The sequence below is a fragment of the Cucumis sativus genome, chromosome 7, assembly GCF_000004075.3.
Source record: "Cucumis sativus cultivar 9930 chromosome 7, Cucumber_9930_V3, whole genome shotgun sequence".
Lineage (NCBI taxonomy): Eukaryota > Viridiplantae > Streptophyta > Magnoliopsida > Cucurbitales > Cucurbitaceae > Cucumis > Cucumis sativus.
Window position 1 is genome coordinate 11,134,247 of NC_026661.2, and position 2,295 is coordinate 11,136,541.

The window sequence follows — 2,295 nt, forward strand, 5'->3', positions numbered from 1 at the left end:
AAGTTTGAGAAGTTACGGTAGGTGTTTTAAAGTCTTGTTTTAAAGTCTTATTTTAAGCTTTGTTTAAAGGAAGCATGTAAAATGTATTTAGAACGCATATTATTGAGCAATAAAATGAAATTGTTATAATTAGCTTACGTGTTTTGTTTCTTTTATCGCTCAGTAGTTAGAGGACTTAAGATTCAATTGGACAATAAAAATAAGATTCAAGGACTTAAGTTATGCATTATGGCATTTTATTTTGAGGCGTCAGGGCTGCTCAGGTAGCGTCGAGTGATGTATTGCGAGGTTAAAAACATATTGCGGGCCCATATGTGACATATTTTGATTGAAGTTCATAAGTGTCTATTAATATATATGTTTAGTGTCCATTTTACTATATTTACAATTGTGTTTAATTAAAAATATTAATGTCCTTTTAAGTTACTTTTTTATTTTAAAGTTTTCTAATTAAACATTGTACCATTCTCATTTTCTCCCTTAAAAAAATCAATCAATTCAAAGAATCATAACAAAAAAAATTGACTAAGTTTTATTTTAATTACACTATATATATAGTTCATCAAACGTTTAATTTTCTTTTCATTTGCGTCTCTTTCGTTATTTCAAGAGTGAGTCAAATATATTTTATGATTTTAAATACTCATTCATCCTTTAGTTATATTCCAAATATTTTCAACCATATCCAACTTATTTTATTTTCATAATAAACTAAAACAATAAGTTTTCGTTAATTTTTATAAATGTAACAAAACATCAGAATATCTACAGTCCTTGTGACAAAAACAAAAAACACATAAAATCCATAAAATATTTTCATAAATTACATATTTGCTCTTGGTATTATAAACAGTTCGTCACTTCTCCTTCTTCTTCTTTGTAATTTATTCACATTCTATTCCATATTTCTTCAACCCCTCTTACAGATTTACTTTCTTTTATTTTTATTTCTTTTTTCATCTTCTCTTTCTTTCTTCCAACTTCTCTTCCAGAATATGAAGATCGTTTGATATTGTCAACACAATCGTTTAAATTTGAAGTCATTTTTCCATTGTTTAAAAAGAAATTGATCGTGTAAATATGATCTAAACGATCACTTACCTAGTCAACATGATCGTGTAGATTTTAAGTCCCTTATCAATCTTTAAAAGAGAATTACACAATGGTGGATATGATTGAAACGATCGCTTACTAAGTCAACACAATTGTTTAGCATAGTTAACACGATCGTTTAGATTTGAAACCTTTTTACTATCGTTTAAAAATAACTACATGATCATATGGATATGATCTAAACGATTGATTACCATAATCAACACGATCATTTACGTGATCAACATGATTGTTTAGATTTGAAGCATGGTTCCCATTGTTAAAAATAACTACATAATTGTGTTGATACTACCCCACAATCGTGTATCATTTTCTAAACGATCGCATATTATGAACGTTTAGAAGAAGAATTAGACTCGCACGTGTGGTTGATTAATCGCGTGTTTACTGAAGCATTTTTTGTATTTTTCTTTATAGATCTTTGAAATTTTTTGTTTTCAAAATTGTTCTATATCGTGCAAATACTATTTGTCATATTTAAAAAAAAAAGCACTAAAGTTTTAGCAACTATTTTTGGTACTATTCATGTCAAATACGTAATTCAAAAGTAAATGAAATATATATTCGTTGAATATTTAAATTTCCCCATGAAAAATTAACTTATAACAAACATCTTTATAACTATATGTTGCTTCACCTTCTATATATTCAAAACATTCTCAATTTTATCCTAACTTTTTCTTTTTTATTTTCGTGATAAGCTAAAGAAAAACAAAAAAAAAAATATATATATATAATATGTCAACATGAGCTTAGACATTTAATTTCTTTTTAAATATATTTAATGATATTTAGATTTCACCATAAAAATTTAAATTATAAACAAAGTCTTTTTAACTAATAGTTTCTAAAATGAACATATTTGCCAATGAATTTATCAAAATTTCAATTTCCTATTTCATTTATTCTCTAACTATAAATAAAAGAAGAAATGAAATGGACGAAAATGAGGGTATATACAATCAACTTTAACCTTAGAAATTCAATCCAACATTTGCCCATGTTAATTATAACTAATAATAAACAAATAAATGAAAATAGAATTTATAATAACAAAAAATTATAATGGAATTTTCGAAGGTGGGATTCACGAATTCAGAAAATTATAATTAAAAAAAGAATTTATAATAACAAAAAAAAAAAAAACAAAAAAAAAAAACTGGCGTATGCCATTGGGCGGCA